Here is a 14474-nt window from a genome sequence, read left to right as displayed (position 1 = left end):
CTAAGAAGATGGTCATGATTTCTTAACAAAGGAATTTGTGTCAATCTGTCAATGACACTCTGCATCAGTGACTCCTTCAGTTAAGAGTTTTGATGTTTTCCCATCTGACTAAAACCTTGTTGGTTCTTTCTATACATTAGTGACATATCTACAAAACATACCTTCCAAAAGACTTTTTTTCTCCCTCACAAATATGTTCAGACACGGATATCAGACATCTAAGCATGACTGGTTGTTTCCACTCTTTTGTAGTTAATCAGAACTAGTAGTTAATCTAATGTAATTAGGCCTTCTGTTCAGATCCTGAAGGCCTAACCAGTGGGAGAGCTGGTTTGGATGGACCTATAGTGGGTTCATATTTTAAGATTTTAACTCTTTTTAAATCTTCTGATCAGACTGTATTTTCTGACATATTTGTTGATTCTAATGAATAAATTCAGTATTTTGTAACTTCCCATTTCTTATTCCAGCTTCTCTGAAAGTCTAGAAGGCTTTGAGGGCTTCCCCACATTCATTGACCTGCTCGTTACTGGGTAATAACCACAATTTAATTTGAATTCACTCAGAAGAGTTCACAGGCCAAGGCCATAAAAAAACATTATTAAAGATTCCTAAAGAGGAAGAGCAAAAATTGTTCAACTCAGTGGGGCTTCAAAAGCTTCATTTTGGTTTTTATCGTGTTTAGCCCCGCAGTTCCTTTCACATTTCACAGATGTCAATCATATATAGAGTCTGTCATTCTTTATTATAGAAAGAGTGGCAGTGAAAGGCCTCTTCTGTGGAAGTCTAGGACATATATGCATATGCATAAATATAGAATTCTTCAGCTAGAGAGAGAGAAGGAGTAATAAGACGGAGAGGGTGTGTGAAAGAGGGGAGATAGTGTAAGAGAGAGAGCATGAACGAAGGAGATAAAGGAGGAGGGAAGTGTGCAGAGAGAACACGGTGCATTGTGGGAGCATTGTGGGGAGACAGGAGGATAATTGTGGCCTCTGAAACCAAGAGGAACAGAATGGAGCAGACTATATGGATTTCTAGTAACACACACACACACACACACACACACACACACACAAACAAACTCTGGGGCTGTCTGAAACTGTGAAGAATACTGGACCCTGTATAACAAAGTCTAATAAATTATTAACACACTGTAGAAATCAACATTCATTCATTCATTCATTCATTATCTGTCACCACTTATCCAGTTCAGGGTCGCGGTGGGTCCAAAGCCTACCCGGAATCACTGGACACAAGGTGGGAACACACTCTGGAGGGTTCTTCACAGGGCGACACACACTCACACATTCACTCACACCCTAACACCTACGGACACTGTCAAGTCACCTATCCACCTGCAGCGTGTGTTTTTGGACCGTGGAAGGAAACCGGAGTACCCAGAGGAAACCCACGTGGACACAGGGAGAACACACCACAGAACTCCTCACAGACAGTCAGTTGGAGCTGTGTGACTGCGACACTGCCTGCTGCACCTTACATGATCCAGCACACAGTTATACACATTTAAACTCACACAAATACACCAACACACTTCCAGTTCCACCTTAAATGCTGCTATTACACTAACACCAGCCTCTTTGACATTTTAATTCCACTTTCATAATAAAGCAGGTACATGGATGTAAGTTGCTGCACCATTTAAGGTGAAATGAAGCTGGGGAAAAAAAGCTAAGTTGGCTTCGTTTTCTTCTCTCTTCCCATCTTAAAAACTGTAGCTGTTGTGTTGGTTCATCTGCTTGTGTTTATGTTTCTGCTCACTCCACATTAATATCTCCTATTGAGCTTCTGTTTACGTGTGACAGATTCGATATGCTCTCTCCTGATTGGCCTCGACAGAGTCCGGCTGCGGCCGTTTTTTTGAGAGCTCCTGAACACAACGCGTGCACTGCGCGCACAATTCAAATGAGAAGATCAGTCAAGACAAAGTAAGGGCAGTTCGACTTTGATGAATAAAACCCACATCTTTCTCATTGGCTAATGCCACCATGCATTTGCATATGGGTGTGCTTTTTCCCGTCACTCACCATGATCATGTAGTTTTTTGCCTGGTCTTGATATCTGGACGTTATAAGAGCAAGTTATCACTGTCTCTGCTGTAAGTGCAGCATTGTGTTTATTGAAGCTAATGAAGTTGTTACTTGTGTAGAGCTGTGGTATAAGTGCTTGGGGACTTGATAATTGTTGTTATTGATTTTTAGAAGTAAGTAATATTAATTTATAGTAATTCACTGGTTTAATTAGAAACAACTACTTGTAACTTGCAATTTTAATTAATGCAAACTTAAATAGAGTTAAAGGCTTAAATGGAATAACTCCAGGTCACAATTCACTTAACTGAGTTAACCACATATATAACTACTTACAAGTGAGTTGGTAGTACTCAGTTCAGGGTGTTATTTTAACTCTAATGATTAAATGCTTTAAAGCAATCAGTTTCCTCTAACCATTTGAGTTCACTTAACTCGTCCGGTTTTACAGTGAAGAGTACAGCAGTGCCGTATTACAGCAGTTCATCTGAAGGCTGCTATGAGACTCGCTCAGAGTAATGTGCACAGTGTGGATTCACTGGACAAAGGGACAATTAGTTTCCTGATCCTGACTGTGAGAGAGGGCCTTTCCATGATAATTTATTAACAGCTTATTTCAGGTTTCTATCTTTCTATTTTTGAAAATGATGATTTTTAAAGAAGAAAGAACAAACCCTAATTTGAAATAGAAGTTCACTGCATTATTCTGATATATTTTAAAGCGTTCCTATTGGTCCGTTCTCCTTTTTAACCCAATGCAAAGAGTAACTGGAGATCTCAAGTAATGCAAAAATACTTTTTAAGGTGATTTTTAAAAATATAATTATGAGAAATAAGCTCTGGACCCACCATGACCCTGAAGTGGATAAGTGCTCACAGAAAAAGCATGAATGAATGATCAGTAATTCAAGTTTTCTGAGCCCTGATATGCACCACTTGCTGTATCTGCTGTGTGTTTAAAGGCTAGAATGTACAACTACAGAATGGAAAAGGGAATATAATAATTTAGGTTAGTGTTCTGGGATGTGCGTGTGTGTATGTATGTATGTATGTGTGTGTGTGTCTGTGTGTGTGTGTGTGTGTGTTTCATTGGCCAGGCTTTAGGCTGATTTAAGTGGACACCTGCCACTCATGCACTGACGAATAGTGTTCCATTCTCAACATGGACACAAAGGCAGACAAGGTGAATAAAGGCTTCCAGTACACACACACACACACACACACGCACACACACATATATACACTCTCTCTCTCTCTCTCTCTGTGTGTGTGTGTGTGTTGGGTGGGTGTGTACTGTTAGTTAGAGTAGCATCCATCACACCGATGTGTAGTGACAGTGGCATCCTTTAGGACAAATAAAGCAAGAGCTTTGTGGCTGCAGTTCATTTCCCCCCTTCCATTCATATTCTGCTTTCAGCAAACAAACAGCATCAGTAATTTTCTCCAGGAAATTACGCTAAACTTTACAATCCTTATTATTGCATATCTAATTACTGTGTAATTACAGAAACGTATGTACTAACAGTGTAACAATTTGATTACAGTAGGCCAAAATATTTCACTACACATCTGATAGCACATGAGCCTAAGCCCACCTTGATCAATAGCCAATGTTGGCTAAAAGTGTATGCGCTCCACTGGGCTGTGGAGCAATGGAACTGTGTTCTCTGGAGCACCAGGGCAGAACTGATCCTCCAACATCAGTTCTGGACCACGGCAAATAATGATTTAATGGCTGCCTCACAGCAATGTTCCAAAAACTCCCAGTTATTTCACAAGCAGGTGTCCACATATTTTTGTCCATGCCTGCAGAAACAGAAAGGCATGGTTTATATGTGGTAAGGTTTTTGGTCAGTGAAAGGTTAAATGCCATGCGTGAAGCAATCAAATAATAAATACAGGCAATCAAATAATGCGTGTGTGTGTGAATATATGCAGATAAATGACTGTTAATGTGGAGCTTTTGGTGACATTTAGACTAATGTAATGAAGATGCATTTAGAGGAGAATCTGATTTTTTGATTTGTTGCTGTACTGCAGATATAACACACACACACACTTGTCTGGAGCCTGGAGGACCTGCAGAAGAGCAGCACTCTTGTCTCTAAGATGTTAGAGAGTTATTTTTCTCTTTTCACAAAAACACACCGGCATCCGTTAAGAGCTTATTGTACTCTCTGACCTTAACACTGACCATTCCAGGACATCTCTCTCTCTCTCTCTCTCTCTTTCTCCTGATGGCCAGTGTTTTGTTTTGGACAGCGTGGGCAGTTGCCATGACGATGACATTGCCGTGTTAAGTGCAGGCTGTCACAGAGGCGTACTTAAAGAACCTCAACTCTGGCATCAGTCACACAACTCTGTGTGTGTGTGTGTGTGTGTGAGAGAGAGACTGTTTCCATGAGTATTGTACTCTCTTTGTTCCCCCCAAAGTCATACCATTCGTCCCGTGTGTGTAAAAACTGTGTAGTTGCACCGATCAGGATCAGTCAGAAGTTTGGACACACCACAGGCCTTTGCTTTTTTTTTTTCTCCCTTTCTAGAACGGTGAAGATGTCACTAAGTGCTCACTCAGATTTGGAATGTCTCTTGTGGGAGATGTTGGCTGCCGCTAATTAGAATGAATGGGCTCAAATGGACCTTTAACGAGGCGCATGTTAATTAGGAGGACAGAGTGCGTGTGGTGTAGAAGTGTCCAACTCATTTTAATTTGACCTAAGTTCTAAATGAAAGTCTTTTTTGTATGTTAATAATATTTTAGTGTTCTATCACAGTGCAGAGGGAACTGGCTTCAAATTATATGAAAATCTGAAAACAAAATAGGTTTTTTTATTTTATTTTTTTTTTTGCATAATGCATGCTGTACACATGAAAGGCTTGCCAGACTCTACTGTGCTTTCATGTATGGAACCTATACCTCGAGAGACCGCTGTGTGTGTGTGTTAGTTTTACAGAGGCCAGATCGATGCAACACACTTAATACTCTCCTTCCATTCCTTCTTTCTGAAAGGCCACCCTTGCAACATTACTGCCCCCCCCCCCTCTCTCTCTCTCTCTCTCTTACTCTCTCTGTTTAAAGCAGTGGTAAGGTTCGATTTCTGAGTTCTTTATACTGCTGGTCATTCTTTGGTCAGTGGGGGGGGGGGGGTAGCGACTCTGACCCTTAGAAAGGTCTGGTCTCAGTGCCCCAGTAAATAAGAGAAAGCAGAATGGAACTTAACCCTTTTAACCCTTAAACCTTCTGCACATTGCTGCACATTGATTGGCATGTCATAAATATTTAACTTTTCATATTTAACCTATTTATTTTTATATGCACTAAGTGGATGGATTATGGTTGCATTTGATTTATAATGCACTCGTGTTTTAATGTAACTACACTAGTCATTTTAGTTGAGTAAAAAACACCATATACCTCATGTCATTTCTTAATGTCTTGTGTAATGGCAGAGTTAATTACATTACGCTTAACACAATGCATTATGTTCAGCTGAATATGAATTACATTCATATTACACATTTGTACATATTTAATTACAGTGATGCAACAATAATAGACTGTTTTGCAGGAAATAGACATTTACTTTGCAGCATGTTTAGTTACACTATGCAGAACTTGGTTCAGTAATAATCAGATTCAAATCAAATGGGAAATAAATATTCATTTGAATTTATAAAAACAAATGTGTGGATTTCACACTGTTTTTCACAAAAGTGGAAAAATTCATATTCACAGTTATTGCCAATACCCCATCAGCTTGATTGCAGCCTGACCAACCCCACACCATACAACCGCGCACACACACACACACAGGCATGTGAAGCCAACTACAGCTTCTTTCCCATCTGCTGATAATACCACTGGACAGCTAAGCACGCTTGGAGGAGAATGCTAACTGTTCAGATCTGTGGTGCCAGCTAACAGACACCCACACTGGCAACTCTGCATGTGTTATGAGGGGAATGGGAAAGTGAGTGCAGTCTGCCCACTCAGAGAGTCAATGCTCTGCTTATATTCAATTTACAGATGGCTGGGGCATTATCGAGGTTTGAAACAGCAATTGTCCAATGATAGGGACAGGATTTAGACCAGTGCACTTCTCAGGAGTCTGTACGAACTGTTTATAAATGAGAGCCCAGGGTTATTATTCTTAACTGTCTTCTGATTAATGTGCTTCTGTTATGTGTTTTTAATGTCCGCCTATAGGTAAATAAGCAGAGCCTTTCAAATCAGCAGACAGCTCTAGTGCATGCGTGAGAGAGAGAGAGAGAGAGAGAGAGAGAGAGAGAGAGAGAGAGAGAGAGAGAGAGAGATTCGCTATGAGTAATTGTGTGTGTGGGCGGCCGATAAACAGATGCAGGACATAAAGGTGGAGGAGAGGAGGAAGAAGAAATGGAAAGCCTTTTCACACAAGTCACATAGAATTGCTATGAGAGAGAGAGATAGAGAGAGAGAGAGAATAATGATGAAAGTGCACGGTCCACTGTTTGCATTTCCTAATGGTGTTTTCTTGCCTCCAACCCACTACGCGTCCACTAAAACATCTTCAAAGCAGCAGTGATAAGTTAATGCCTCTGTGGCGATGTAAATGCATGCTCATATTTAGGGGAACCTTGACATTCTTTGTCATGTGACACAAAGCCATATTTCTTTTGGCCTAATGGAGTAGTTCAGCAATAAAATCTCATTTGCAAATGTTTCCCCTTTTCCCTAAACACATTCTGTCCACAGGGACTGTGACACTTGGCTTCAGTCATCCTCTTGTCTCCCAGTATCCAACCCCATCCCTTCCCCTCAGTGCTCAGAATAAACAGTACATTAATAACAAGAAAATAAACACGTAAAACTAGTTTAACGTACACTGTACAGTCCAGTAAAAGACAGTAAAATATAAAAAGGTTGAATACAGTAATTTGTACATCTTTTTACTGGAAAAAATCAATTTGGCCACTGTTAAATACACAAACACTTATGGGCTGTACAAGTGGCCAAGGACTGGGAGGAGCTGAGACTCATTAGGGAGATCCCAGCATGCCTAGCAGCTCCCTATTTTCTGTAATATTCTTGTTTTACCTCTGTGTTTGAGACTTTTTGATTTTGGATTACATTGGGGTGATTCGTGTGTGTGTGTGTTTCTGTGCATGTTGTGACGACGTGTGTTGGTCAGGAAAGTTCACATCAGCCTGTGTTCTGAGTGCTGGAGTGTGGCACCCAGATATTTCACCTCTCTTTGCTCCTTTTGGCAATACCTCTTTTTAAGGGATGAATATAAGAGTGGGAGGGCTATATATGCAGTATGGCTATATCTCAGTCTCCAATTTCTCATTTGTCACACTATTTACATGTTCATTTTATGGCAAAACAATGTTTCTTTCTTTTTATTATGCAAATACTATGGGGTTTTTACAGAGTATATCTGTTTTTTAAACAGCAAAGTACTGAAAACCAAACAGTTCTTGAATGTAACTGTTCTGAATATAGGACGATTATTCGGGGGATGGCTATATCTCAGTGACCATTCTTTCATTTGTCACACTATTTGCACGATCATTTTATGGCAAAATGATGTTTGTTTCTTGTTTTTTTTTTTTGTTTTTTTTATATGGAAATACAGTTTTTTTTTACAGTGTAAATATTTTTAACAGAAAAGTATTGTAAACAAAACAGTTCTTGTATGTAAAATGTACATTTGCCAAAAATAATACTATAGTGCTGTAAAAGTCGGCCGTACATTTCGACCAGTTTTTTTATCGTACATTTTAATCTGCTTTTTATTGACCATTTTATCCTAATTTAACATTCCACCTTAAATGTTGATTCTGTCAGGGGTGGGGGGTTGAGGCCTGGAAGCCACACAGTGATGAAATGTTGGGGGTTGGGGGTGTTAGGGAGGCTGATGTTAGCTTCTTGTTCAAATTTTTCATTCCTTCGAGGAACGAAAAATTATTAAATAATAAGTAGAGACAGAGATCCTAATGCATGGTTACTGCATAGGCTTGGGACTGTAATATTTAGAATGTGAAAATGAGTTATTCAGGGTTTGGGTATTACATAGTAAAGCATGCAATTAATATATTTAAAACTCGGGAATGAGATTTATATAATGAGGTGATTATAGTAATAGTGTTATCTTCAGTCCTTTAAATATCTCATTCCCAGCATTACTATGTCGTCACATTAAAAGAACACCAGTTAGTATTTTTGCCTTTAAATTAAACATTTAGATTCATTGTGATGCTTCTCTGACCTTTACTAGGAAGAATAGTCTCTCTGCTGTTGCTACTCTGTACTGCTGCAGAAACTTCACTGTGTAACTTCTGGAGGAGCATACCGCCTCCAAAGTACCACCAGGTACACAACCCCCTTTTTTTTACCTATTGTAGTTGGGTTATAGTTTTCAGTGTGAACGCTAAGCAAAGTATAATTTTTCTTCTTTGGCCCAGACATCAGGAACCAAATCATAAGTCTAAACGCACCCCTAGGATGAATATATTTGTGATAGAGTGCAGAAACATGGTTCACACATTTCCTGAATCTGTAGAGTCTGCCCTTTACGTTCCGTCTCCGACGAGATCCGACGTGACTCACATCCAGAGCGACGAAGCCGTGAAAAGGCTTTGAGATGCACAAGATACACATCATCTGCCTCTCAGCGTGTGTGATCGGAGGTATCACGTGTTAGTCTACTTTTTGTGTGACACTGACCAGTGAAAGCTGTGTTTTGAAAAAAGTCCTAAATGCAGACTTCAGTGTTTCAGCTTCATGGTTATTATCAGTGATCCGAGTGCTGTAGGTCAGACTGGATCTTCGATTCAAGAGAAAAGTTTGATATGAAACATATGGAATACAGAAGCATTTAATATGCAGCCCCAGACCACACAGGGTTAAAATTGTTTGCATGTCTTAATTCCATTATGAGTGAATGTCCCCAGCAGGACTCAGGAAACGGGTCACATCTCAGTGGTTTCTCACCTTTGTTTGGAGGCTGTAGCCTAATGTTTAGAGAACAGGCAGGAAAACTCAGGATGGGGGAGTGAAGGAACAGTGCTGTTTCCCTCCTTTTACATCCACAGCTGAGGTGGCCTTGAGGAAGGCACCTAACCCCCATTGTTTCCCATGGGCTGGGGATGGCTATCCACCGCTCTGCATATGTGTTCTCACTGCAGTAGATGGGTTAAATGGGTTGTACATTGTAAAATAATGAATACGTCCATGTATAACTTTATATCTTTGAGCATAGCGGGTTAAACATGGCCCAGAAAAATATTGCGTAACTCCACTGTCAGCGTTTATTCATTCTGCACTGTGCATCTGCATGTTTTCTTTGAGGAGATCAGCAAATGTTTTCTTTCTCTCTCTCTCTCTCTCTCTCTCTCTCCCCCTCTCTCTCTCTCTATCATCTATCTCCTTCTCTTCTGTCTGCCCCGTCTCTCTCTCTATCATCTATCTCCTTCTCTTCTGTCTGCCCCGTCTCTCTCTCTCTCTCTATCCATCTATCTCCTTCTCTTCTGTCTGCCCCTTCTCTCTTTGTCTCTCTCTCTCTCTCCCGGTCATGACTTCATTATCTGGATATTTTAATTACCTTGTTGTGTGGGTCATTTGCATACACAGGGGGGATTGTGGGTCAATTCTCCCAATGCATCCTGTGGCTACAACCTCTGACCTTGGCGCTGTGAACTGTGGGAATCCCAGTAGTAATCACTCTCACCCAGAACCCTCATTAGAAACCCATATGTGTCTAAAGCATATAGACATCCCTTTAACAATGAATTCAGCTTCTCTTCGGTGACTTCGCTATGGCCACGATGTTGAGTTGCTTGTAAAATCACTTTAGAAAACCTGAAAATGGGATGGGGCACGCTGGAGCAGCTGTACATGAGCTCTGCTCAAAGTTACAGATAGGCAGCCCTGACCCTCACAAGTGTTTAAAAGGCGGAATGCCATCAAAACCCACAGCAATGTTCGTTGCTGAATGGGAGCAAAACAGTCTCAAATGTGGTGTCTTTCTACCGCTGTGAGGCACCCTGTAAAGCCTGAAATATTCATTCTGTTAGAGCTGTCAGGTCAGATTTGGCGGAAGCTCTATGGATCATGTCAAATGTTTTTATGTATTAATGTCACACACACAGGCTCAGCAAAAGTGCTTCCACTCCACAGGCTGGTTTACTGAGGAAACCCTGGTGGGGCTGTGGCTTAGAGTACTGATCTGTGCAGTGTTGAGTGTTGTTGAAATGGCTGTTCTTGCAGTTTGGGTTGTTACACATGACCACAACCTGTAGGATTGGGTAGTGGATCATTCTCATTGACACTTACGCTGGGGGGTGTATGTTTGTTAGTGTTGTACTGGTGCAAGTGGATCAGACACAGCAGTGCTGCCTGGAGCTTTTTTTCACAGGCAAAATCAAAAGTCCTAGAGACTTAAAACTTTGTCAATAGGTAGTAGTCCTTCCCGTTACTCAGGCTCAAGACATCAACTGGATTGGTCTTAAGGGCTTGCTACAGCAAAGGAAAACACATTTTCAACCATCTTGTAACCTGTGTGTCATAAAAAACAAATTGCTTTCCTCTGATTCCTTGGGTCAGACCCTTTTAAAACCATAAGGTTCACCTACAAAGATTTTACTGTTTTGCATAGTTTTCTTAAGCTTGGTATCAAAACTTAACTTCATACTTTATTCAAATTTGCTAAAATGCAACATTCTACTTCTACTTCAAATTCATATAGGGGGTGCTAGAATAACAAGAAATGTATGCCCCTGCATCCACAAGGCAGATCAAGCAGAAATTTGGCATGCTGCTTCTGTGGGCAAGTTATAAGAGGAAAATTATTGACTTCTTGACAGTCGTCAGCCAAATAGCTTTCGGCAGCTGAAATTGAGAACAAACTACATAGACATATATAGGTACATACCAGTGGCGGATGCTGGTCTTTCAAGGAGGGGAAGCTCAATTTCGGCCTACATCATAAAATGTGTCGGTTTATTTATACGTAAATTCTACCCTCCGTTCCTTTTCAAGAAAATGATCTGTGACCCTGTCGTACCAACAAGGCGTCTTTTCCAGGGACTTGACTAGTGTCGTCTCAATGGCCTGCAGAGCTAGGCTGCTTAAAGCTGCTCAGCAGCACCCGCTGGACAGAAACTGTGATAAAAGTCAGAAAGAGTGATAGAAGTCAGTCTCCAAACACAAGCAGCTACAAAAAACCCACCAGAAATAGAAGCTCGATTTGTTGCTAGTCGTTTTTAACAAAGAAAATGCCACTAAGAGGATTAAGAAAGTCTAGTTCAACTCAGAACAGAATGAAAATGTAATGCTCCCACGGATCTTTACACCAAAGGATCGCTGATTCGCTCATTTCGCTGTCAATCAAAAAGGGATTCAGCCTCATATAGATCATCCAATCATCATGCAGAAGTTGAGCGTCCGGTCCAGCCGAGGCCAGCCCACTGCCCCATAGACCCCAGAGACGCTGAGCGTACGATGGGCGGGACAAAGCCCAGCATTTATCCAATCACTCGTCTCGTTTCGCTGCTTTGCTATTGAACTCTGTGGACGCTCAGCGTCCTCACTGTTTAAAGCACCGCGGAGCTGCGGGAAAGTCGCGTCTTTACCAGTGATAAGAAGCTGATTCTGAATGCGTTGAGCGTGTTGTAGTGCATATTTATTCAATGACATGTACACACAACAGTATATATTTGATCACTTATTTTTTGACATTTTAGGGGAAGCTGAGCTTCCCTTGCAGTCTTAGAGCATTCGCCACTGTACATACTCTAAAGGAGCATGCCCAATATTACCCAAATCCAGCTACAAGGAGTGCAGTAACTGGGCAATAAATTGTCACATTTTGTTTTTTATATGTCATGGCACCCTCTAGGGATGCAGTAGCACCAAAATGTAATCATGTCATCCGATACCCATATTGAACTATCCTGTTTAGTTTTGTAAATTTTCAGAAAAGCATTTCTGAGTTACAGCTCTATTTGTGTGATTTGTGGAAAGCATGCTACACCCCTGTTATTTGGAGTGGCCTGGAAGCCACACAGTGATGAAAGTCCAACAATTTTGATAATTATTAAAGTTCAGGATTCTGCTGGTACTGGATATGTCCATGTTAGGTAAAAATTCAGAGACTACTTCATATTCAGACATATGTGTATTTATGTAAACCTAAATGGCTATAAATACTCAGCAATAAGAATTAATGTTGAGACTTCATCTTTTGGCCGAAAAAAATGTACTAAGGTGTAATGTGACAGCAATATATTTCTAGACCATCAGATGAAGCTACACAATGAATTATTATTTTATGTATGTACAATTTTAAGAGCACACACTGCCTACATCACATCTAATGCATCACATCTAATTTCCTAACTAGAAACTTTTTCTAGGTACTTAACTATTTGTTTGTTTCTTTTTGTGTTTTGTTTTGTATTTTGTCTGTATGTCTCTCCATAACACACGTTTTACTGATATTAATGCTGATGTTAGAGTGTGTGTGTGTGTTTGAGAGAGAGTGAGAGAGTGAGAGAGTGAGAGAGTGAGAGAGTGAGAGAGAGAGAGCTGCCTTTTGAATTACTGTGACCTTAGTAAAACTGGAATACTGGCAAAGAGAGAGAGAGAGAAATAGCAGCTTCTCCACTCTTCCTTTCCTGGAAGAGACAGCTTGTGGAACGACAGGATTTACGAGTTTCTGGAAGAGTGTGTTTGTGTGTGTGTGTGATGTCTCTAATGGTATGTCCGTGGCTGAGGTTGTCAGTCGATTTCCGTTTGGTTCAAATTCCCATTGGCTTTTGCCAGCACCAGTGTGTATTAAGTTGTATGTCACATGTCTCACACACACTCAAACCCACACACACTGCCAGCCTGCATCTTATCTTACCTGCCCCTATCTGCACTGCATTTACCACATATTTCCATCTTACTACACACACACATGCATACGTTTTACACAACTTTTAATGACTTATGTTTTAGGAATTGCAGCATGATTGTGTTTAAAGAGATCTGGTACCTACATTATTGAACCTGGCACACACACACACACACACACACCCTTCTTTTTTCTGTTATTTCTACCTTTTCTCTTTCTGCCTAAAACAATTCTGTTTCCACAGAAGATTATTTTTTAAAATCCACAAAAACAATAACTTCATTTCTTTTAAAGATGTATTCTTTTAAAGCACAAATAATATATTTCCAGTTTTTTTACTGATTAACACTGATTAACTATTTATAATGTTTACCCAAAACATACTCACAAAACATTGGGATAAATGCAAGTTTAGCTGAGTTACCCTGTGTAAACTGTTTGGAAATAGGAATACAAATTGTTGAAGTGTCATTTTTGCTCATTCTGTCTTGATACAAGACTCCAACTGCTCAGCAGTCCGTGGCTCTCCTCTTCATGACGTGCTGTAAGAGACTGATCTGGTCTGCAGGCATGTCCCTCAAACACACTCTGTGTTTACAAAGCCATAATGTTGTGGCAGCAAGGTCTCTCTAACAACTCAGTGTACATCACTACATCAGTGGAAAGTCGCACATGACAATGGCACTGATGCAGTCCTGTTCCATGAGTAATATTTGCTTATACAACTTTCGCTGATAACACTCTGGATGGTCTCTTTAGTCTTCGGCACTAAGATGTCAACAAACATTTTTCGTAGAACTCATCTGACCACGGTCTTTCAGGGCGTCGGAGATGAGCTCAGGTCTTTTAACAATATTCCGCTTGGTAGTCAATGGAATGCTTCAGTTCTTTGTACATTTTGTGCAGAGAAATATTTCTTTGAGAATTATTTCATGAAATTTGATCCAGTGGTGAGCCACAACTTTGCGTACAAAAGTACAGTACGTGAGTGGTACATTATTGGGCACTAAAGGCACACAGTGTAAATGTTCCTTTAAAGGTACAGCAGTGGTTTTAAAGTCAAAGTTGGTTCCCTAAAGGTTCATCATAGAACTGTAATGTACAAAATAGTAGTCCTGCAAATGAAACTGGGCGTACAAATGAAATCAGAACAATTTTAAAAATCTACAGTTACAATTGTACAATTACGTTCCCTAACTTCAGGTACTGAATATGTAACCTTGAGGGTACCCCCACAGTGGCAGTTTTTCAAACAGTGTAGGGTGGATTCTCTTTAACTTTTTATATCAACCTGCTTATGGCATTGGTGTGACTTAAATATTCTGTACATTTTTTTCACACTTATTTTGCCTCTGTCCCAACTTCTTTGGAGTGTGTTATAGGAGTCAAATTCTGATTTGTTTATTTTTACACACTATAATCAAGTCAGGGGCCAGTGAATACATTGGAAAGCTTTTTTTAGTTAAATAAATGGTCCAACTTTTCTGGAAATGGGTTTGTATCTCAAATCATGAAAGAGCTAAACACACACACACACACACACACACAC

At 40.3% G+C, this 14474-nt stretch overlaps 1 protein-coding gene across 6 annotated transcripts in view; it reads left to right on the top strand.

The window, feature by feature from the left end:
- The window catches only part of slc8a1b (solute carrier family 8 member 1b), a 132773-nt gene that overhangs the window by 86170 nt on the left and 32129 nt on the right, over positions 1–14474 (top strand). The window lies entirely within an intron of this gene.

This window comes from Hoplias malabaricus, chromosome 1 (assembly GCF_029633855.1).
Source record: "Hoplias malabaricus isolate fHopMal1 chromosome 1, fHopMal1.hap1, whole genome shotgun sequence".
Classification (NCBI taxonomy): domain Eukaryota; kingdom Metazoa; phylum Chordata; class Actinopteri; order Characiformes; family Erythrinidae; genus Hoplias; species Hoplias malabaricus.
The sequence above is the reverse complement of the archived record's forward strand: the minus strand, read 5'-3'. Positions and strand labels throughout refer to the sequence as shown.